Source organism: Aythya ferina, assembly GCF_964211825.1.
Source record: "Aythya ferina genome assembly, chromosome: 1".
Classification (NCBI taxonomy): domain Eukaryota; kingdom Metazoa; phylum Chordata; class Aves; order Anseriformes; family Anatidae; genus Aythya; species Aythya ferina.
The window spans coordinates 139,604,682-139,629,202 of record NC_140296.1 but is presented as its reverse complement, the minus strand read 5'-3'; the positions used below and the strand labels follow the sequence as shown (position 1 = coordinate 139,629,202).

Here is a 24,521-nt window from a genome sequence, read left to right as displayed (position 1 = left end):
ATTCAACTACAAAGCTATTTCAGTAATTCGAAATATGATTAATTGAACTTTAGTAAATAACATGACCCTCCTGAGGATGAAACTAGGTTGGAAAGCTTTCAGATCTGACATAACATTTTGGCAATAATGTTTCTGGCAAGACTGGAATAAAGATATGCAGAATGCACCAAAGTTCATAAATGTGAAGAAAAGTAACTATTTTTAATAAGCTGCTTTGTGTGAAATAGAGTTAAACGTGGTATTAAGCTGAAAAGTCAGAACATGAGCTGGAGGACCATGACGGTGGGAATGACAAACTCCCAACCGATCCTGAACGTGTGCGGGATTTGCTGCTCTGCCTGGATGCATACAAGCCCATGGGTCCAGATGGGATTCATCCCAGGGTGCTTAAAGATCTGGCTGATGTCATCATGGGACCTCTCTCAATTATTTTTCAATGATCTTGGGAATTTGGAGAGGTCCCAGGAAATGGAAGCTGGCAAATGTTGTGCCAATTTTCAAGAACAGTAAGAAAGAAGACCCTAGCAATTACATGCCTGTCAGTCTCACATCAGTGCCTGGTAAAATTATGGAGAAGATGATTCTTGAAGTTATTAAAGTGCACATGGGGGAAAATGCAGTCATTGGTCCCAGCCAACATGAGTTCAGGAGGGGTAGGTCCTGCCTAACAAATTTGATTTCCTTTTATGACAAGATCACCCATCTAGTCAATCAAAGGAAACCAGCTGATGTGATCTTTTTGGACTTCAGCAAGGCTTTTGACACGGTTTCCCATACGATCCTACTGGACAAAACGTCCAGCATACAACTAAACAAAAACATCATACGATGGGTGAGCAATTGGTTGATGGGCAGGGCTCAAAGGGTTGTGGTAAATGGGGCCACATCAGGCTGGCGGATGGTCACTAGTGGGGTCTCTCAAGGCTCCATTTTGGGCCAGTCCTCTTCAATGTTTTTATAAATGATTTGAATATAGGACTAGACTGGATATAGGTGTTCTGAGCAAATTTGCCGACGACACCAAACTTGGAGGAGTTTTGGACTCAGGTGAGAGTGGAAAGGCCTGAGAGACCTGGACAGATTGGAGAGCTGGGCGATCACCAACCACATGAAGTTTAAGAAGAGCAAGTACAGGGTCCTCAACCTGGGACAGGGCAACCCTGGCAATATGTACAGACTGGGCGATGAGATGCTGAAGAGCAGCTCCACAGACAGGGATCTGGGGGTTGTGGTTGACAGCAAGTTGAATATGAGCCAGCAGTGTGCCCAGGCAGCCAGAAGGGCCAACCGTATCCTGGGATGCATCAAGCACGGCATTGCTAGTCGGTCGAGGGAAGTGATAGCGTCCAGAGGAGGGCGACGAAGATGGTGAAGGGCCTAGAGGGGAAGACGTATGAGGAGTGGCTGAGGTCACTGGGCCTGTTCAGCCTGGAGAAGAGGAGGCTGAGGGGGGACCTCATCTCGGTCTAAAACTTCCTCATGAGGGGGAGTGGAGAGGCAGGTAACCTATTCTCTGTAAACACCAGTGATAGGACCTGCAGGAATGGTGTTAAGCTGAGGCAGGGGAAGTTTAGGCTTGACATCAGGAAGAGGTTCTTCACCAAAAGAGTAGATGCATGCTGGAACAGGCTCTCCAGTGAGGTAGTCACTGCACCAAGCCTGTCTGAATTTAAGAAGCGATTGGACTGTGCACTTAGTAGCATGGTCTAAATTTGTGGATACACCTGTGCGGTGCCAGGAGTTGGACTCAATGATCCTTATGGGTCCCTTCCAACTCGGGATATCCTATGATTCTATGATCTGGTTCCAGTCACTTCAGGTCTGAATCACAAGCTTTTGACAGACTCATTGTGGAGAGAAGAGCCACACACATGTTTTCAACTGTGTATTCAGGAGAGAATTGAGAGTTATATTGCAATTTGAGTCGAAGTTTGACTTCATTTTAAAATGCTTAAGATGTTCCCCGTATTTCTTTACACATTTCTCGCAGTTCTAGTTAAACTGTTTTATTTGTGTCCTGTGACTAGCAAACTTGTACTGATTCTTACGGGTTATCTCATGGATATTGTATCAGGAAAAGGTAGACATCTATCTTGAGCAGCATTAATTGTAAGATGAATGGATGGCTGAACATCTTCAGTATTCTGTTTTTAATGTTGTCATGGGTGTCATCTCTGTTTCCAGCTTTTTGGTTTTATTGCAGTTTCATTTTCTGTAATTTTCTTGAAATGCAGAAGATAGAGTTATGCTGTGATAAATGAGATGGTGTGCCTATAGCTCAGACACTAGTTTGTTCAAAGATTGACCATGGAATATAAAGCATGCAAAGCGAAGAACAATTTTGATATGATCCATTGTTGAATATGCCGTGATTCATTTTCCTTTTCTAAGTATGCTTTGATGTAGTTCTTCCATTTGTCACATTTTTCCATTAATAAGTACCTAGAAGGACACAAAAAACATGAGCCATTTGCTGAGGCGATCGGCTCCGGGGCAGACGTGTTCTGCAGCGGAGCAGGGGACCGAGGCGGGCAGGGCTTTTTGTCCGGCATCGAGGCCACTCGGGGGAGCCGCCAGGACCCGGCTGTCCTCGCGAGGGAGGCTGACGAGGCGAGGGCGGAGCCAGCAACGTCAGTGGCGGGCTATTTAAATCAGGCGTTGCCACCGTTTTAGAGCCATTTGCTGAGGCGATCGGCTCCGGGGCAGACGTGTTCTGCAGCGGAGCAGGGGACCGAGGCGGGCAGGGCTTTTTGTCCGGCATCGAGGCCACTCGGGGGAGCCGCCGGGACCCGGCTGTCCTCGCGAGGGAGGCTGACGAGGCGAGGGCGGAGCCAGCAACGTCAGTGGCGGGCTATTTAAATCAGGCGTTGCCACCGTTTTAGAGCCATTTGCTGAGGCGATCGGCTCCGGGGCAGACGTGTTCTGCAGCGGAGCAGGGGACCGAGGCGGGCAGGGCTTTTTGTCCGGCATCAAGGCCACTCGGGGGAGCCGCCGGGACCCGGCTGTCCTCGCGAGGGAGGCTGACGAGGCGAGGGCGGAGCCAGCAACGTCAGTGGCGGGCTATTTAAATCAGGCGTTGCCACCGTTTTAGAGCCATTTGCTGAGGCGATCGGCTCCGGGGCAGACGTGTTCTGCAGCGGAGCAGGGGACCGAGGCGGGCAGGGCTTTTTGTCCGGCATCGAGGCCACTCGGGGGAGCCGCCGGGACCCGGCTGTCCTCGCGAGGGAGGCTGACGAGGCGAGGGCGGAGCCAGCAGCGCCCCCTCCCAGGCTGTTTAAAAGCTGCCCCTAGGGAGCGCGAGCAACCAGGAGCGCGGCGAACAGGACGGGCAAACAGGGCGTGGCACGTCGAAGGGCGTGGCAGTTTGCGCGGCAGTTCGCGCGGGCAGGGCGAGCGGGGGGCTCATCGTCGCTCTTTTGCAGCTGCCTCTCCCTTCGGTGCTTGTAACCTGCTTGCCTAGAACCTGACCATGGTATCGACCAGGCAGAAAACCGTGGCCTCCGCATCTCGTGAGGCATCTCCAGCCACGGTCGCCAGTGTGGCTACTCAGACGGAGGGCTCGGGGAAACACGCAGCCGTCCAGGTCCTGGGCTGCAGAGTGTGCCCCAGCCTTCTGTCGGTCTCTGACAGCAGTGGTGGGTATGCCTGTGGGAGGTGTGCCCAGGTTGAAGAACTGCTCAGCCAGGTAGCGGAGCTCCGGGAGGAGGTGAACAGGCTCAGGAGCATCAGGGAATCAGAGAGGGAAATTGACTGGTGGAGGTGCGCTCTACCCTCTCTGAGGCAGGCTCACGAGACTGCCACGGCACAGGCGTCTCCTGTTACGCAGAAGACGGAGGTTCGCTCCTCCAGCCAGGCAGCGGGAGGAGACCTAGATCAAGGGGGGGAATGGAGGCAGGTGCCTATTCGGGGTGGTAGGCGAGCCCTCTCTCTGCCCACCTCACCTTCTCATCTACCCTTAAATAATCGATATGAAGGACTAGAGCAAGACAATCTAAATGACAAAGTAGACAAACACCCGTCCCAGTTGGAGGGGGCGCCTAAGACAATGCGACCTACACGTCGCATTGCCACATCATCCTTCAAAAAAGAAAGAAGGGCTATTGTTATGGGGGGCTCCCTCCTGAAAGGGACAGAGGGACCGATATGCCGACCGGACCCAACCCGCAGAGAAGTCTGTTGCCTCCCTGGGGCTCGGGTGAGAGACTTTGCCAAGAAAGTCAAGCGCCTGGTACGGCCCACTGACTACTACCCGCTACTGGTCTTTCAGGCTGGTAGCGATGAAGTAGCAACGAGAAGTCCGAAGGCGATCAAAAGAGACTTTAGGGATTTGGGGCGACTACTTAGAGGATCAGGGGCGCAGGTGGTGTTTGCCTCTGTCCTTCCGATAGGGGGGATCGAAGCTGAAAGACGTACTGTTCACATAAACTCGTGGCTTCGAGACTGGTGTGACCGGCAGAATTTTGGTTTCTTTGATCATGGGAAGGTCTATGCTACACCGGGCCTGATGGCACCGGATGGGATGCGCCTCTCTCGGAGAGGGGTAAGGATCTTAGGTCAGGAGTTGGCAGGGCTGATAGATAGGGCTTTAAACTAGAGTCGAAGGGGGAAGGGGCTAAAACCAGGCACACCGGTGAAGACCTAAGGGATGGTACGCTAGAATCAGAGGGGCTGTGTGCCAGTGGGGTCCTTTGGTCAGATCCACAAGGTGCTGAGTGTAAGGAGACGCACCTGAAGTGCTTTTACACAAACGCACGCAGTATGAGGAATAAAATAGATGAGCTAGAAGTCCTGGCCCAGTCCCGCAACTATGACATCATCGGCATAAGCGAAACCTGGTGGGATGAGTCCTGTGACTGGGGTGTTGCGATAGATGGTTACAGGCTCTTCAGGAGGGACAGGCAGGGTAGGCGAGGTGGTGGGGTGGCGATGTATGTGAAGCAGGGGCTGGACTGTGTGGAACTTCAGGTCGGCGATGGCAAAGTTGAGAGCCTCTGGGTAAGGATCAAGGGACGAACGAATAAAGGGGATGTAGTTGTGGGAGTCTATTACAGACCGCCTGGCCAGGATGATAGCACCGATAAATTATTCTTTACAGAACTAAGAGAGGCCTCGAGATTAACTCCCCTTGTCCTTATGGGGGACTTCAACTTGCCGGACGTTAACTGGGAGTGCCACACGGCTGACACGAGCAAGTCCAGGAGGTTCATGAAGCACCTAGATGATAACTTCTTGGTACAGGTGCTAACGGAGCCAACTAGGAAAGGTGCCCTCCTAGACCTGTTGCTAGAAAACAGAGAGGGTCTGGTGGGAGATGTGGTGATTGGTGGCCGCCTCGGTCATAGCGACCATGAAGTGGTTGAGTTCAAAATTTATGGTGACAGAAGGAAAAGTGCCACCAAAACCTCATCCCTAGATATGGGGAAAGCGGACTTCAGGCTGCTCAGGGAACTAGTCAGTAAGGTCCCCTGGGAAACTGCTCTTGAAGGCCTCGATGTCCACCAGTGCTGGTCATTCTTTAAGCGATGCCTCCTAGAAGCACAAGATAAGGCAATTCCAAAATATCGCAAGTCAGGCAGGCGGGGCAGGAGGCCGGCGTGGCTGAACAGGAACGTTCTAATGGAGATTAGGCGGAAACAGAGAGTGTTTCGCTACTGGAAGGAGGGCCAGGCGTCATGGAAAGAATACAGGGATGCTGTTCGTGTTTGTAGGGAGAAAGTTCGAGTGGCCAAAGCACAGCTAGAGTTGAAGCTGGCTGTGTCTGTGAGAGAAAATAAAAAGGGTTTTTTTAGATATGTAAATGGAAAAAGGAGAACTAAAGAAAACATAGGGCTGCTCCTTGATAGGGAAGGTCTCCTCACAGACGATGACGTAGGCAAAGCAGAGACGCTTAACGCCTTCTTTGCCTCTGTCTTCAGTGCCGATGATGGGCTTCGGGACCCAGGGTGCCCTGAGCTGGAGGACCGGGACGGTGGGGATGACAAACTCCCAACTGACCCTGAACGTGTGCGGGATTTGCTACTCCACCTGGATCCCTACAAGTCCATGGGTCCGGATGGGATTCATCCCCGGGTGCTGAAAGAGCTGGCGGATGTCATCGCGGAACCTCTCTCAATTATTTTTCAACGATCCTGGGAATTTGGAGAGGTCCCGGTAGACTGGAAGCTGGCAAATGTTGTGCCGATTTTCAAGAAGGGTCAGAAAGAAGACCCTAGCAATTACAGGCCTGTCAGTCTCACGTCAGTGCCTGGTAAAATCATGGAGAAGTTGGTTCTCGGACTTATTGAGGCGCACCTGGGGGACAAAGCAGTCATTGGTCCCAGCCAGCATGGGTTTGTGAAGGGTAGGTCCTGCCTAACTAACCTGATTTCCTTTTATGATAAGATCACCCGTATGGTGGACCAAGGGAAACCAGCTGATGTGATTTTTTTGGACTTCAGCAAGGCTTTTGACACGGTTTCCCATACGATCCTACTGGACAAAATGTCCACCATACAGCTAAATAAAAACATCATACGATGGGTGAGCAATTGGCTAACGGGCAGGGCCCAAAGGGTTATGGTAAATGGAGCTGCGTCAGGCTGGCGGGCAGTCACCAGTGGGGTCCCTCAAGGCTCCATTTTAGGGCCGGTACTTTTCAATATTTTTATAAATGATCTGGATGTAGGAATAGAGGGTATTTTGAGCAAGTTTGCTGATGACACCAAACTTGGAGGAGTTGTGGACTCAAATGAGGGCGTAAAGGCCTTGCAGAGGGATCTGGACAGGTTGGAGAGCTGGGCGATCACCAACCGCATGAAGTTCAATAAGAGCAAGTGCCGGGTCCTGCGCCTGGGACGGGGAAACCCTGGCTGCATGTACAGACTGGGCGATGAGACGCTGGAGAGCAGCCTAGAAGAGAGGGATCTGGGGGTCGTGGTAGACAGCAAGTTGAATATGAGCCAGCAGTGTGCCCTGGCAGCCAGGAGGGCCAATCGTATCCTGGGGTGCATCAAGAACGGCATCGCTAGTAGGTCAAGGGAGGTGATTGTCCCGCTCTACTCTGCACTGGTGCGGCCTCACCTCGAGTACTGTGTGCAGTTCTGGGCACCACAGTATAAAAAGGACATGAAACTGTTGGAAAGTGTCCAGAGGAGGGCTACGAAGATGGTGAAAGGCCTGGAGGGGAAGACGTACGAGGAACGGCTGAGGTCACTGGGCCTGTTCAGCCTGGAGAAGAGGAGGCTGAGGGGAGACCTCATCGCAGTCTACAACTTCCTTGTAAGGGGTTGTCAAGAGGCAGGAGACCTTTTCTCCATTAACACTAGTGACAGGACCCGCGGGAACGGGGTTAAGCTGAGGCAGGGGAAATTTAGGCTGGACGTCAGGAGGGGGTTCTTCACAGAGAGAGTGGTTGCACACTGGAACAGGCTCCCCAGGGAAGTGGTCACTGCACCGAGCCTGTCTGAATTTAAGAAGAGATTGGACTGTGAACTTAGTCACATGGTCTGAACTTTTGGGTAGACCTGTGCGGTGTCGAGAGTTGGACTTGATGATCCTTAAGGGTCCCTTCCAACTCAGGATATTCTATGATTCTATGATTCTATGATTCTATGATTCTATGATTCTATGAGCAGTCATTCCAAAGTACGGTATAGAATAAATTAAATTAGTATATAAGAAATATCTTCTAAACATAACAACACACATACCTGACATCATACTACATAAATTAGCAGCTTCTAAGATGGCTTCTGCAAAATGATACCACGTGGAATGCTTTTCCAAAAGGTGATATTGGGAAATGAATGGGAATTTCATGAGCATTTGGGTAGCTCTCTGTTCAGGTTACTTTACAGATTCAGAATCACAGAATCACAGAATCGTATAGGTTGGAAGAGACCTCCAAGATCACCTACTCCAACCTCTGACCTAACACTAACCAGTCCTCCACTAAATCATATCACTAAACTCTACATCTAAATGTCTTTTAAAGACCTCCAGAGATGGTGACTCAACCACTTCCCTGGGCAGCCCATTCCAATGCCTAACAACCCTTGTGGTATCAGTAGTGCTGTCAGTGCATGTGCCTATATTTGTAGGGACTTCATATTTAAACCTGTGCAGGTACTGTTGCAAGCCTCAGAACAAAGTCGGTAAACATGCACCTTATATTGCCTCTCTTCAGCAAAGTTATAAATGTGATAAAATTTAATCACATTTATATTCCTTACTGAGTGAAGTCCAGCATAGTTTGGGCTGTTAAACAGATATAATATTGTTATATATTCATATATAAGTTCACAGCCAAGTTGATCAAGGAATTCATGGTCTTGAAACACTGTAACATACTGGAATCTGCAGGATTTAAAATAAGTAAATAAAAAAAATGAAGAATCTGTGTGTTTTATACTACCACAGCAAAGCCTCCTTACTGCTGTGAGGATGGGGGGTTAGGAGTGAAGGGATGTGTTGGTTATTCAGGCAGTGATACTGCTGGATTAAAAACAAGCCAGGTTGGTAGAGATCCAGGGTAAGTGTGCTAGCTGAGAAAAAATGAAAAGGTAAGCACATATGGTTGAACAGCTGCTTTCAAATTTATAAAATACCTACTTTAATCCCTGCAGCTTTCTCAGTTTTTCCTCTTAATTCTGTTTCTTTGCAGAAAGCACTTTGAAAATCATTCTTCTTCTTCTTCTTCTTTTTTTTTTTTTTTTTTAATTGTAATTTTTACCCAGTATTAAATCACTTCCATTTCAATTTTATAGTTTTGGCTTTCACCAAAATACCTCAAATGCAGAAGTAAATACATCTGGAGGATTTAGTTTCAAATCACAACGTGGAAAGAGGGAAGAGGAGGAAGAATCGTTCTATGTCAGGTCAGATTATTTTTTCTTGTATGGTGGTGTGATTTTTTTCTTACTGCTGTTGCTACATTGTATTTCCAACTGAATTTATATGCACAGTTTTATACATAGTCCAAATCATGGATATTTTCTTTCCTCAGACTCAGGATAATTGTTTTTAACTCTAACTTTCTCTACTTTGTCTTGAACTCTTAAAGCACATCTAAGACATTAATTTATTAAGTTTCATAACGCACCTAAAGGGAGAGAAAATATGCCAATTTTCAGCTGTGAAATGGAGAGATTACTAAAATACTGATAAAAAATAAAAAGTGTAGGACAGAATAGAGATTGAATTTCAGGGAGTGGCTCCTTTACATCATTATTTTAACCTACTGGAACATACTTTAATATATTTCAGTTTTCATAAGAAATGGAACAACCCCTCATACAGTGCATTGGTATACAGGAACTGTCCACAAACAAGAGAAGTTTACAACCTCTTTGTATATCTCTGCAACAGGGTTCTAGTTTACTTTGTTTGTAGCTTTTAGTATTAGAATTTTTATTTTGATTCTTATTAGATGAAGGAATTGTGAATCAAATGAGAAAATTAATATTGTTTCTGAGAAAAGGGTTAAGTTTCAGAAACTGAATTTCTTTTAATGATCTCAGTAGCTGATTTTTTTTTTAGATGACTTTTTAGAGAAAAATATGCTTTTCTAATTCCTTCAATGAAACTGATGACCTCAAGAAAAGCATCAGATTTTCCCTTTTCTTTTCAAATTTATTTTGGATGTTCTTGGCTACTGACTGTTTTCAATTATTCTTCTTTTGTGTTTTTTTTTGTCTTTTGAAAAGAAACAAAACCATGAATGCTACCCAGGACTCAAATTTTGTTGTCAAAGCTCTGTGTGTTCAAGCAAAGGTACTTGCTTTGTTATGGGAAGCAGTTAAGTTGCACCATGATAGCATCTCACTTGGTCTTCTGCTGCTTAACGTTATGGAGCTCATTTGATATTACTCCATGTGTGTTTTCACAGTCCATCACTATGCCACCTGGACAAGTATTTAGAGTCCTGGAACCCAATTTTTTAAAGTTATTCAGATGTTTGTGGCCAAATTTTTCAAATCTTTCCCAAAGATCTTTCTGGTTAAACAAATACATACACACTGAGATTCAGATTGATTGTGTTCATATTTAAATAAATCAATCATGGATTGTAACTGATGTAGCGGAGAGAGAAATCCTAGTTACATAGCTTTTGCATTTCTAAATATTTTTAATGCCTTGGCTCTAGAGCCTAGAGCACCTAAAGCACTTGAGGCTGAGAAGTCTGTTATTATTATTCTCAGACTGTAAATACCATAATAATGTTGTGTAAGAAATAATTGTTAAAGCCATACATTTATAAGCAAAGAAGTAAAGATTACTTACAGTTTAGTTTTTCTTTATTTAGTAGTCCACAATGTGTATTTTATTATAGAAAGATTTCAAATCTTAGTTTGACAGCACAAGTATATTTTGTACAGGAAAAAAGTCTGGAGTTATGAGCATGTCTGCATTTGGCAGCTTGGTAGCTCTGTATTTTTCTCTTTTCCTTCCAGCACACAGGAGTTTAATAGCTTGCCTGTAGAACAGAAAGTATAGACCTCGTCTTTAAAGACCTCTGTCCTATTCCAGAGGAGACCTCTATCATTATTCTAGCTCTGCTGACAACACAGAATGCACTGTCACAGTCCTCTAGGTAATACCCTTATTACATGTGTCATTAGAGGATGTTTGCCATATCTGCTTTAACACTGCAGACATTTTAAGTAGGTTATTCCATCACTTTGCCATTTTGATTATGACAACAAAATGACACCATATTGAAATGGATTTTAGAAAGAAAGGCTAACTGTCCAAAGAGGTCCATGCTCACTCTAATTAAAATTGGCTTAGGTGGCACAACCTTCATAATTCAGACTATGACTATGAAGGATATGCATGTTGAAAGCGCTCTTTGCTCATTAGTGCTATTTCTGTCAGACACTGCTACCTGCTCTTTTCTTAATGAATGCTAAGCCATCTCTTTAGAAGATTGTGCTGCTTCCCTGAACTGAGGGAACTGTCTTATTTCCTCCCAAGTTCGTTGAGAGTAAAATCGGGGAGTCACCTCTTTGACATTTCCCAACCTCTGTACTTATTTATCTCTTTGAGACCCTGTGCTCCAGAGATATCACTGTCTTAATTAAGAAGAAGGATGTGACCATGGTAAATTGACTGATTCCATTGATTAAGGACTAGCTGTACAAGTAACATTGATTTTAACAGTGGGTCTACATAAATGTAATTGTTCGAACATGGGGCTGCATAATTATGGTGATGTACGAGAATAGTTGGTTTGTCCTTTTCAACCTTCACTAACATTCTTTTGCATGGTAATGTACCTCGTTCAATTAGCAGAAATCTTAAATGTTACAAAATGTCTTTTGTGAAGGCACACGGTAATCATCACAGTCTAATTTAATTTAACAGCATCAGACAGATACATCTCTTTCTTTTCCTTTCTTTCTTTCTAGATTTTTCCAGCCCCTCCCCCCCCCACATTTTTTTTTTAGTGGATAGGAGCACTAACACACACGAGTAAAAAAAAAAAAAAAAAAGGAAAAAGAGACTTCCTCACTCTATCCAATTTGTAAAGTGTATGATTTTAAGCCAGAACTTGTACAGCTAATTCATGATTATGGACAACTTGTTTTCTGTTTTACCCCACCTCAGATGCCTCCAGGGCATACTGGACACATTCTGCATCTACTCTGCAATTTCTTCCACCCTACCTTTGGTGTCAGCATTCCATTTTCACCAAATGTTATAATTCTCATGTTTCTTCTTCAGATTTAAACTTCCAACTGTCTCTCATCTCCATACTCCTCTAAAAACAACCTATGCTTGACTGAACATCTCTGGAATTCCTTTTTCATAAGGCATTAGTGGACACATCACAGTTCATGGAAGACAGTAAGCTGAATTTGGAGAGCCAGAAATTTAAGGTAAGAAGTGGCAGAAAGCAGCAAAAGAGCTGAAGTTTTAATTGCTACAATAAATATATGGACCACTTTTAGAGTATAGAACTTTTGCTACCAGTTCGTTATTATTTTTTATGGTATATTCTCCAGACACAGCAGAGCTCTGTGGGGCATTAGACTGTTAAGTCTTTTGGGTAAGAACTGTCTCTTGGCACTGTGTTTATATGACTGGTGAGTAATTCGTGGGAAGAAGTAATAACTTGGTTTTGTAGTGTTGTTTATTTGCTCAAAAACATGATTTTATAGCACCAAAAGTTACTTGGAAATCTGAATCAAAGAGCTGAAGCACTGGCTTCCTTTCTCCTTCTGTGTTTTTATGTTTATTTTCACCAAGCACAAAAATGGACATTTCAGCATTCCCCAAATGATTTGAACTTACAGTTTTGATACCACTCATAAATGGAATATACAGGAAGCTTGTCACCCTGGTTCAATAAATAATATACTGTGATATATGATATCCATGTGGATTGAGGGACTCTGTTTTGCCAGTTTTGGATAAAGGTCTTGAACATTAATATCCTAACCCCCAGATAAATGCATGAGTTCTTATGAGGAAACTATTACGTGGGAGAGAGCGGCTACATGGTGTTTAGGGAAATCAGGCTGTATCGAATTAACATTTCCATTTTGGATGCAGATTCAGTGGGAAGTGTAGTGTACCCCAGAACATAAGTCCAAGTTTGCAGCAAGATTCTGATTCAAGCAGAGAGGGGAGGGGAGCCCTGAAGCAGCTCTTTGTGAGCCAAGACTTTAACAGCTGAGGTGTGGTAAATGGGTGTTGCATTCTTCCTTCTGCTTTTTTGTACACACCAAATGCTGGAAGATTCTCCTTTTCATTACCCCATAGCCCAGGAAGGCAAGCAGCCTTCCAAATTGTGGACATGAAAAGGGGACCTGTCCCAAAGTTAAAGATGTTTTCAGCCCCTCAAGTAAATGTTTGTGTTGACTTATTTATTTTCCAGTTTATCATTGCATAAGTCTAGTCTCACAAAGTTCTGGGCACTTAATATAATTTTTCTGGTCATTGTATGGCAGGAACCCTTGAAAAGTTTCAATTACCTTTTTTACCCTACTACCAAATGCATCAATATTTATACCCTATAGCTGCAGTGGGAGGCACTTTGGATAATCAGTGTCCTCCATACTATGAAAAATAGGCAAAAACTGTCCTTACTGTATGTGTGCATGAGTACATGATATATCTAAATGAGAATTAAAGCCCTCCAGCAATCAAGTATGCACACAAGTTAAAAGAAGTGACACCAATACACACACACCAGCACATATACATGCATACGCACAAGAAAATCATATCCTGGATTTAAAAGGCTTGGAGATTAAAGGCCCAAGGGCTTAAAACTTAAAGAAATGTTCCTTCAACATCATTGCATATTCATGAATGAGTATTTTGGCAAGCAGGCTGAGCAAAATAGCTTACAGAATTATGGAAGGAAGATTACTGTTGATTCCTGTGTGCCACAACAGTGCTTTCACAGAGAGAAAAGAAAATTTAAATAATTATCCAAGTGACAGTATTGATATGGGTAATTCTGAGGGCCCTACCCAACCCAGATCCTGTTACATATTTTTGATCCATGTAAGTTGCAAAGCATGGAAGAAAGGTACTCAGATGGTCAGCCACCTCCAGAGACAGGTTAAAAGGTAAGAAAGAAAACGTGCCCTGCACAACATGAGGTTGCAAAGCCAGCTTTCCCACAGCTTTTCCTCTGTTGCTTTTTGTTTGGGCCAGACCTAGAACTCCTACCAGACGTCAGGGGTTTGTACCAGATTCTCCTATTTTCCACCAAATTTACTTTCAGTTACCATGCAAGAAGAGTTGCCAGAGGACGATTGTATTCTCCATGAGGGTTGCTCATCTGGATTTTTCTTTCTTCCAGTGTTTTTGTTTGTTCTCATCATCATTTTTGCCAGGGCTTTATCAATCTTTCAGGGTAGAAAAATGTTTTCCATGTATCATTTTGGCAGGTAGAGTGAATAGATGTGATACTGGTGCTTTATAAAATCCCTGATTAGCAAAAAGGTTCAAGAAATATTGGTGATAAAACTGAGCAGTAGTAATGAGACAGAAGCATATTCTAACAATGGTAGATAAATAATTACAATAGCAAGAAAGGAAGAAATAAACTAATTGAAGAAGTGCAAAAAGAGGCAATTTGTCATGTGCACTTTCCCTCAAATTGACTTAAATTTAAACTAAAAATGGTGTAAGCAAAGGATAATATCGTTAAAGAAGCATGGTTTGCATGTATTTCCTCATACCAGACAGACAACTTGAGGACAAAATTACTGCTATCATTGTAAGCAAAAAGGGTTCCTAGCTATATAAAACAGATAAAAGAACACGAATAAATGAAAGGATTGCTACATCCAGTACACCAGACATATCAGTGTTTAGATATCTCAGTCAAAAAATGTGCCTTGATTTCTAACATGAGATCAATCTTTTTGCAGTAAAAATCAAAGGCTGTATTTTCATCTATAGGCAAATACGTAGCTGTCATGTAAGTGGAAGTTCAGTGATGGTCCAGATGCTTCTGGTTTAAGCCATATAGAAATGTGTAGGTATAAGAAAGGTGGTACAAACTGCATTCAGAAAGCTTACTTTCCAGTTTAAATAACACAGATTTCACAAAATACATCCACACTTTTTTTCACAAGTTGAAAAGGTGTATATTTTACAAAAATATTTTTGGTCTGAGCAGAGCCAAGGCTTCTTGACCTCTCCTGAAATGATGTTCCTTGTACATTATTACTTATATGGAACAGCCTGGGTTTGCAGTTTCATGCTGCTCATGCTGCCCTTTCTCTCTCTCCCTTCTACTTTATTTTATTTATTTATTTATTTTTAAAACACTTACCATCATACCTGTTTATGTCATAATCCTTTCCTTTGGAAAAGGAGTTATCATCCTCTCTCCCTGGTTCAGTTAGGGTCTTAACCCTAACCCCAGCCCTGAAAATCCTCTTTAAGGAGACAAGGTGTGTCAGCAGGGCAGTATTCCAGAACACCAAAATCATATTGCTTGATTTTCATGAACGTATCTGTGACAAATTCTGTTGCCTTATGATCTTTGGACTCAGTGGTGTAACAGAGTAACACTTAGCTTGTGCTAAGCAGTGAAAAGGGCACTGGGACATCCTTACAGCAGCAGCAGACTTCAGCAGAGGAAAGGTAGAAGAATAAATTACAACCTAATTTTTTGTATATTCATTGGTAGTTCCAGGGCCCAGTTTCCTGCACTCTGGCATTATCAGTGGAGCCAGAAGTACCTTGGGAAATCCTGAGCAGAAGGAGGAGGAGATGTGCAGCCTTTGCACAACCTTGCTCTAAAATGTTGCCTGGCCTGAGCAACCTTTGCCTTTGAAAATCAGAAGTTATGTCGCACTCCCACTTATATAGTTGGTTAAAGACACAACAGCAATGTGTTTCCCACCATGACCTCTGTATTTGAAGAATCAGCACAAATTGAATTTCTACTGACAACCTGCAATTACTTGAGCAGAAAGCAAAGCATAGCCTAAACCTTCAGGATAGCATTGTTAAAGGTATTCAGATCTTACATAAGGCCATTTCACACAGACCACAGTACTAACATGTGAGCAAGTGGAAATGTAGTTGTGGTGTATATGTGATGACAATTCATAATACTTCCATCCCAGAGGGTATTTATGGATCCACAGTATACTATACCAGCATCGTTTTAATTATTTTACTATCCCTGCTTTGAATTTGGAAAGTACCATAACTATAAAACTTATGTGGTTGAAATATATGTATAGTGTACTAGTCTCACCTAATTGAACTTTTTTGATTTTTTAATGGCATCTTTTTTGTAAGATTATCCTATTGTCTTGAGGTTTTGCAAGGATGACTGTAGTATTCATCAATACTTGTCATCTGTATCTGACTGACACTAAGCAGGAACTGTGATTTTTTGGTATAAAGCTGTAATATTGAGTTCATAATAAAAATTTCTTACACTTACCATTAGATACTACAACTTGGCTGCTCTGCCATTTGTTTTATTAAAGTTTGTTTGTTTGTTTGTTTAATGTTTATTTGTTCTTGGTTTTTTTTGGTGTTTGTTTTGTTTTGGGGTTTGTTTTTTGAAAATGTTCCTGATTATTCTTAAAGCAAGGAATATTTTGATGACAGGTCGTAGGTAGATGGACAGCTGTTTGGAGTACTGGTATTCATAAATGCTGATGTCACTTTCTGATAGCCTTCCAACTTTTCTTGCAGAAGTTTAATTCAGAAACATCTTTGTACAAAAACTTAAAATAATATTTATTTTTTCAATAAGAAATACTACATAGAGAGAAATCAACATTGTTTGGACATTTTTGAATATAATAGATGTGAAAATTTTAATTTTTGTGGGCCAGTTGTAGGTCTGTGAACATACAAAACTATAGAAGGCTTTTAGTAGAAGGCCCTGCTTCAAGGACGTGGTCAATCATGGCTCATTTGTGGGAAGTAGAGAGTAATTTCTTTCCACATTTTCCAAGAAAGACCTATGAAATGAAAAGATACACCTGCCTATTAATCCTGTCCTGTTAAATCCTTGTCCTGTTAAAGGACAAGGAATAATGATGAGAATGCTTGTATGCTAAAGTATGGGGATCTGAGTGTGACACAAATATTATGGAATAAGGGGTGGAGGTTGTACTGGGTCTGGCTGGAATGTTAACTTTCCTGGCAGCAGCCCATGCAGTGCCGTACTCTGTACTTGTAGCTGGAACAGCAGTGTTATCACACCAGTGTTGTGTCTACTGCTGAGCAGCAGTGGCACAGCATTGGGCCTTTCTCTAACCCTCCTAGGGGGTGGGCAAAAAGTGAGGAGAGAAACACCAGTAGGGCAGCTGACCTATACCAATCAAAGGGATATTCCATACCATGTGATGTCACACTCAGCAATAAAAGGTGGAAACAGGAAGGAGAGTGGGGGGTGGGCTCTCGTTGGGAAAACGTCAGTCCTCCTCCCGAACACTGGCTACGTGTGTGGAGGCCTTGCTTCAAGGACGTGGTCAATCACTGCTCATTTGTGGGAAGTAGAGAGTAATTTCTTTCCTGTGCATTTCCATATAGCCTTCATTTATTTTGTTTGTTTGTTTTCCTCCCTTCATTTTTCCCTTTTCCCCTCCCTTTTCCCCTTTCCCTTTTTATTTCCCCTTAGTTAAATTGTTTAGTTCATGGTAGTCTTTATTTAATTGTTATTATTATTTTTTATTATATTTTATTTTTTATCATTTTTATTTTTTATTTAATTGTTATTATTATTTCCCTTTAATTAAATTATCCTTATCTCAACCCGAGAGTTGTTCTTTGCTTTACTTCTCCCCCTCCTCATCTAAAGGAGGGGGAGTGAGAGAGTGGTTGTGGGGTTTAGCTGCCCAACACGGTAAAACCACCACAGTCCTTTTTGGACAGTAACATGAAAAAATGTGCTGAGTTTCGAGGATGTGAATGAAATAAGACTATAATCTATAATCTACATTGTTTTAATTAGTATTATTTCTAGTTGACTAACACAAAATAAATTTGCAAGTTTGTAGTACGTGGCTTGACACAAGAAACTTACAAAGATGTGTGATTTTAGTTTGATAAAGTACTTTGTATAAGGAAAGAAAGGCTTTCATTGTTTCGTTATTTGGAAACATTTTGAATAATGATTAATTGGCACTCTCATAGTACTTAAAATGCCTTTACTATATTATTATAACTATTATAACTCTTTTTTTGTTGTTTGTTTTTTTTTTTTTTTTGGTTAAATCACAGCCACTAGGCTAGTATTTTTAAAGATGCACTGGCTGATTCTCTTGTTACTGGAGTGAGCATCTCAAACGTGCCCAGTTAGTCAAATACTCCCTAGGTGCAAAGCAGAGATTGAGGGAATTTTTCCTATTCTTGGGTCAATCCAACTCCAAGAAATCTGTAAGCAGTGAAACAGTTCTAAAATTCTCCTGTGTGATTTTGTGAGTTCTGAGTACATTTCACTGAACTCGTAACTAACTAACTAACTAACTAAAACGTGTTTCTACACTGGTAACTGTACATCTCACTCATTTCATAATTTCCTTTTACTCAAATGCCATAAACTTTCTGAATATTACCAATTCTACAACACAAATAGGCTTGAATCAAAAAAAAAAAAAAAAAAATCCATAATTTTCCATAATTTTCACTTTGGTTATTTGGTTCTCTAAATGGCCTGGTTTGAGGAAATTAGCTAAGCCAGGCTTGTCTTCACAAAGAAGTTAAACCAATTTAATTTGAATCGTTTTATAAATCGATTTTGTTAAACCGATCTGAACACTTGTTTGGACACTCCTAAATTGATTTTGCCCAGGCTTATATTGATTTAGCCTAAGTTAGGAAGGAATTCACTTAAGATAAATTGATGCAAGTCTGACTGAAATAAAATTAGAAGTGCCAACATAGGGTTTGCATGGGTTTGCTAAATTGATTTAAAAATACACTTTTAATTAAAGTGATACAACTTTGTATAGGCCAGGCTTAACATTAAGGAGAGGAATCTTTGGCTCCCAGAAATGACAAGATCTGAAAGGGCCTTGAGTCCAATGACTTGTTCAAAGTATGAAGAGTTTTCTGCATTGACACTTGAAACAGCTTACAGTAATGCATAGAATAATTACAACTGCATATCTCCTCTCCCCATCCAGAATAAATCTACCTGTTCTTGCTCCTACATTTTTTTGTTCGTGGTGGTTTTTCCCCCAGTCATCAGTTTTGTTTCCTTGAAAATTAAAGACAAGTGTGGAAAAAAAATAAAATGATTTCTGAACTTAAAGGCTGTTTGAAAACAAAATATAGATTTTAGATTTACAGCACTCCATTGCCTTTAAACAAACACATCTCTAGGACAACCTCCTTCACAATAAACAGGTAAGTGCAACATACATATTGGACACTAATTTGTAGTGGAGGCATAACAGGACCCATTCTGGCTTTTTAGCTAATGCAGTACCACTGTGGAGAAGCTGTAAGATTTCATTGTACTGCTAATTCTTGAATTTGCTTGTGAGCTTCAATACCAATTTTCCTCAAATCTATCTGTCCAGCAAAGAGAATATAGACACTACTGTCCTTGCTGAGTAACCCCAAATAACAATTTTGAAACCAAGCTGTAACCTTCATGATGCTGTCTGGAATTGGCAATCAAAATCAGAGATTACGCTGAAACCTCTCTCTCAACATATGCCTTGTTTACTGAACTTTCACCATATGCAAAATATAGTTTAAAGGAATCTGCATTACAGATTGTCATGTAGAAGTCACCCCCACACCCCACTCCCTGATCTCCTAGGAACAGAAAATAACAAAATGAGGTGTTTTCAGAGACAAGGCAATTCACAGAGCTGTAATCATAGCTGGTGTTGGATAGGGCATCCATGCTTGAGAGCTGCTTTATTTCACATACGCTCATAGGCATTTGCAGTTGGCTGCTTCTGTGGTATTCCTACATCTTCCCTCTGATGACTGTAAAGGGAACATGGTGCTTTGGATTCCTGATGTTCAGCTACTTATAAGCAAGGAAATTTATTTCTTATTTTTTTTATATTTGGCAAAGTGACTTTGGTATTGTTGAATCAACCGACTGCATTTTCTGTGAAAGAGTTGCCATCTATCTGCTATCATATAAGTCAGAAACTGAATCAGCACCTCAAAATACTATACTTTTATTGTCTATCTGATGCAGGTGGAAGGTGGTGTGGTGGTGGTGTTCATACTCTTACTGTACTGCACAGTATAGAGGGGTATGTTGGGCCAGACCTTTGAGCAAATTATATTCTGATTTTAATTAACCACTGATTACACTAGTTTATGCTTGCTGAGTACCAGGAACTTTTATTTCTTCTTTGGCTAACAGAGTCCATTTTCTACCATCCTACATCCACAACTTTACTAAGAACAAAGAGAAAAAAATTGGCCCCAACATAGTCAAAAACTGAGCTTTCATAACCTTGAATAACAGGAAGTCTTCAGCCCAAGTGTTATGAATTGTTATATTTTCTATCTGAATCCTGTGCTTGAGGAGAAGACAAAATGAGATGTCATTGAAGCTTCTATTTCCCAAATACATGGTGTGGAGTTAAACTTTATACACATAAAAAAAAAAAAGATGATCCTGTATCCATCACATAACTTTTAGTCATTTTGTTCTCATCTATGGATGCTCTATAGAGCCTGTAAATTAAATGCAGTAAGTACGGGCCACTATGAATATAAGGCTAAAGTAAACAGAAGTATGCTTATGAAGGCAGGGTCACCAAACAATAAATAATAATAATAATAGTAATAATAATAATAATAATAGCAGCAATACTACTAATAATAATAACTTTTCATTTTGTGGATACCCCGAATTAACTCATTTTAAAATAAAGTTCAGAATCCTAATAATAAGGAATTGAAGCATAAGTATATGAAGAATATAATCGTGCCTATAAAATTCAAATATATTTTTAATGGATATCAGTAACTTCAAACTACTCAACTTCTTTGAGTATGGAATGAAAATGGACTGAAGTTTGTGTTCTCTTCCCAGTCACAATAAGACAAGGAGAGATAGCTTTTTCCTAAAAATTGTACCAAAATTTGCAGAAAACTGAGCGGGTTATTTCTGTCTATTCAGTCCCATTTTTTTTTCTGCATCTCTCAACAGCAGAAAAATAAACAAAAGGGAAAAAAAATGTTTCTTAAACCTGTCCACTTTTTGTTATTCTATTATTTATTTATTTATTTATTTTTCCATTTGGGACTATCTCAACTAGTCTACATCTTTGTTAAAGTATGGTAGCCAGCTGGCAATATTACTGCACTTGAAGTCTCAGACACTTTGAAAAGAGTGCTATAATGGTTTTCTGCCTGTTACACAAAGTATTCCTGCTAACATCTCCAAGAATGAAAATTTAGCCTTCTGTTGTTGCAAGCATGCTGCAAGGAGATGACATAATTGTTGGTAATACATTTCTACTTTATTGATGCTTTATGAGTCACCCCTCATTTTGTATTTATTTCCTTTCTCCTTCCTAAGGGGGAATGTTTTTACTTACCCATGTTTAATTTCAACTTGCTGTTTTTGTGAATGTTAGAGAGATCCATAGAAAGGTTAAGATTGGATGGGTGATTGAGGATAAACTGCTTTATTGTCAAACTAAGTTTGAGGCACATTAGTACAATGGAATAGAAAATTTGTAAAATATTTATCCATGCCACACCAAAATTTTTTCAAAGATCATATTTTGATATACACTACTGTATGGTTTAACAGTGAGAAAGCCTCAACTGCCTTCTTAAAGCCCAATATGTTTATTGAATTAAAAAAAAAAAAAAGTGTAGTGTATGAAAAGTCTTAAGAAAGAAAGATACAGTTACTAGAAAAGTCAGGGTCTTAGTTTCCACTGCCTGAAGGGTGCCCACATGGCTCTAATGACCTCCTGAACTTCATTAGTTAACAGTAGTGGAATTTTTCCCCTCTTGCTTACCTTTTATTGTTGTTGTTGTTTACAGGCATTCGTGCCTTCAGTGACTACTATATTATGCTTAAGTTACTCTCATGGTAAATCCAAGGATTTTAATTTCCTCTTTCTTGACTTCAGGGTATTTTTGAATAGGTTCATCACTTTTTGAAATGTCATTTTTTGAAAGTGTAGTTTCACTAATTTGTAATGCGATTCTTCCCTAACTGTGCTGCACTTTTTTATATTCTTGTTTCTAATGTCCAGGGATCATCCAGAGATGATACGTCTAGACTGTTTCTGTCTTACATGGGGTAAGTCATGAATAGCGTTGCCATTTTTTATACTGCAGAAATAGTTTAGGATTAGAAATGTTGATTTAAATTATATGATTTAAAAATATTTAAAAATATTTAAACTTAGTCCCAGGATTGTATTTCATCTGGCTTTTGGTATCATCTATTCATCTAAACTACATTAATTTCTTCCTGCATTTTGTTTAACATTTTTATTTCTTGTGAGCGGGTAGAAATACTGTCTGATACATGTAAATGGGAGGAACTTTGGCTTTACATTAGTCCAACGCCACTGAAGTCACTGTGAAAGATACTGTGGGTCAAAGTCATTCGTGTATCTCTGACTTGTGATTTGTGTCTATCTAGATTCTCCTTGCTATACCACTATAACTAAAATAATGCCTATACGTTACAGAAAACCAAAGATTCTACAGTTATACTTGTCCTTGCTTTGATTATAAATTCTTATGTTTTGCGTGATAATAGCTACTAAAGACATGAGGGGAGATCACTGGTCTCCTGTGCACATATAACTCATATACAAATGTAGCTATTGAAAAAAAAAAAAAGAGGTAATCAGCAACAATGCAACAACTAAATAAAATAAATAAATAAACAAACATCCACCAAAACAAACAAATAAACAAAGAAGAAATCATATCTGAGCTTTCAATATAACTGTAATGGCTACAGTAGCATTTAGGTTTGGCTTAAAGAGGGATGATATTTAAGAGACAGCCCATTCAGAGAAAGGCGGATTTGATGAAGATGGAGACAGGTTCTTTTCAGTGCTCACTAGTGACAGGACAAGTGGTGCATTAAAAATGACCATCTCTTCATCCAGCTCTGTGAATTTATCTCTGTGATTATATTAAACAAAATGCAGTAAGGAGGTACAGAGGGGCTACCTGGAGAGGGGTAGGGATGCAAAAAAGGTCATAATGAGTGAAAAGCTAATTTTTAATGACAAACACAAATACATAACAACAAAATCTCTGTACAGAATATCACACAAATATACATGCCAAGGGAGCTCACCTTTCCTAAATAATGCAGTACACTCTCCTGCAAGAAACCAATGGATCCCTTTTTAAGTTTTCAGATATTACATTGCAGTTACAAGACTGTGGACTAGATCCTTACTATATTCCAACCACTCTTAATTTGAAGAAACTGAGTTCAAAAGCTACCTGAAAGTAGCAGAAGGGAGACCAACCTTGTGCTTTGTATCAAAAAGCTTCAGCATTTAATGTAACTGTAAAATTTGAGCTGAACTACTTTAAGCTGTTCTTTTATGATTTGTTTTTTTCTAATAGTTTAGACAGTGATCTTTGGTCATCACTTGCTTTGTGTGGAGGAGTGTGACAAAAAGGTAGGAATCAAGGTAAAAAGCATTATTATCTAAGACTTTTCTTATTTTGCTGTTAAAAAATCCATGCAGAACAAGTTTAAGAGCAGCAGATACCTAAGAAGCTGTCAAATAGCACTGTTAACTATAATAATTTATCCTATAATTTAATGTAGCCATGACCCCTGTCATAAGTTAATACACCATGAAGAGTAGTGTGCAAAAAACATGCTTATTAATGAATCGGAGAAATAATGTGACATTGTTTTTTGCCATTTTCCCAGGAAATATCTTAATATTGGAGTTAGCAGAGCCTAGACAATTTTTACTATGTAATTATGTCTGTCCATTTCTTACCAACTTGTGCTGTGATTAAAAGGTTTGTATTTTTTAATTATATCATCTGAAGAGAGTTGTTTGATTCAAGACAAAAATAACAGTATGTATGGACTCTACAGATAAACTCTTCTATTTTGCCTATTTTTGCCAACAGCCTCTCTATTTGAATCTCTTTATAAATAACTGGTAACTGTGTGTATATGCTGGTAGCTCTATGTAATATATGCAGCTCCTCAGAGACCATGCAGTGGTCCAATTACTGTCTTATTAGTGACTGCCTGTTCTGGTAAAAGAATGGCACAAGGCCCTGAATACATTGGAGCTGTGATTCTGGAGTGTCTCTGCACAGTCAGAGTATGTACGTGAGGCTGAATGTCTGATGAGAAGGGCTGTATGTTGGTGCTGTGATTGTGTTCCACATAAAACCATTTTCTGTCCGTGATCTTCTGTCATTGTTGCTTTGGTCCAGATGTTGTGCTAGGCTGCAGGCACCTGGTGAAACTAGATTATTTCTCCCAAAAAGCTTGCAATTTAAGGAGCTTCCTTTTGGAAAGCACAGCAGCAATCTCCATTACCTACAGAGGAGAGCGTTTCTATATGCTACAGAAACTTTCTGAAAATACTCGTCTGTATTCTAATTCTGAAGCCATCTGAAAACTCCAAGTTAAGTAAATTACCTTCCTTCTACACATCATCTGGTTTCATGGTAACATTATTAGTAAGTAACTCTGCTTTTCATTTCCTGATGCAAAAGAATTATAGCAAATTTGAAAATAAGCTATTTTTGTAAGTAGGCTGGAGTTGTATTCTTTGAGTTTTCATTTACACTCTCAAATATGTTTTAAGCTGGGAAACTTAAATCAAGACGAACTTGTGCTATGATTACTGGCAGCTGTGGAAGTAGTATACATATAAGAAATGATTACCTCCAGGAAAAGGTGCATCCAGGGGACAGCCTGCATAGGGGTTCCTGCTGCTATACATATGGTGCTAATGAAGTATAAGTAAATTCCTCTAAACAAACAAATAAACAAACAAAAACCACCTGTAGATAAGTATTTCTAGACTGGGCATCTAACAACACTGTAGAGTAGACATAGTCTAAGAAGACAATTATAGCTCCGTTTTTTCAAAAAT

The 24,521-nt window shown here is 40.8% G+C and overlaps 1 long non-coding RNA gene across 1 annotated transcript; it reads left to right on the top strand.

The window, feature by feature from the left end:
• The first annotated feature begins 8,747 nt into the window (after positions 1 to 8,747).
• Positions 8,748 to 23,064, top strand: LOC311434750. Its single transcript, XR_014691707.1, has 4 exons — positions 8,748 to 8,855; positions 11,704 to 11,858; positions 21,669 to 21,715; positions 23,014 to 23,064. It is a non-coding gene; the product is annotated as an uncharacterized lncRNA (long non-coding RNA).
• The last annotated feature ends 1,457 nt before the right edge of the window (positions 23,065 to 24,521 follow it).